Here is a 386-nt window from a genome sequence, read left to right as displayed (position 1 = left end):
ATCAGGATAGGAAGAGGATGAGGTTGAGGATGAGGACGAGGATAAGATGAGGACGAGAATGAGGATGAGGATGAGGATAGGATGAGGAAGATGAAGAGGATGGGGATGAGGATAGGATGAGGACGAGAATGAGGATGAGGATGGGATGAGGGGTAGAATGAGGATGAGGAAGTGGATGAAGATAGGATGAGGATGAGAATGTGGATGAGGATAAGGATAGGATGTGGAGGAGGATGAGGATGAGGAAGAAGACGAGGATAAGATGAGGACGAGAATGAGGAGGAGGATAGGAAGGGGAAGAGGAAGACGATAAGGATGAGGATAGGATGAGGACGAGGATGAGGATGAGGATGAGGAGGATGATGAGGTTAGGATGAGGATGAGGA

The sequence above is a fragment of the Lupinus angustifolius genome, chromosome LG09 (assembly GCF_001865875.1).
Source record: "Lupinus angustifolius cultivar Tanjil chromosome LG09, LupAngTanjil_v1.0, whole genome shotgun sequence".
NCBI lineage: Eukaryota > Viridiplantae > Streptophyta > Magnoliopsida > Fabales > Fabaceae > Lupinus > Lupinus angustifolius.
The sequence above is the reverse complement of the archived record's forward strand: the minus strand, read 5'-3'. Positions refer to the sequence as shown.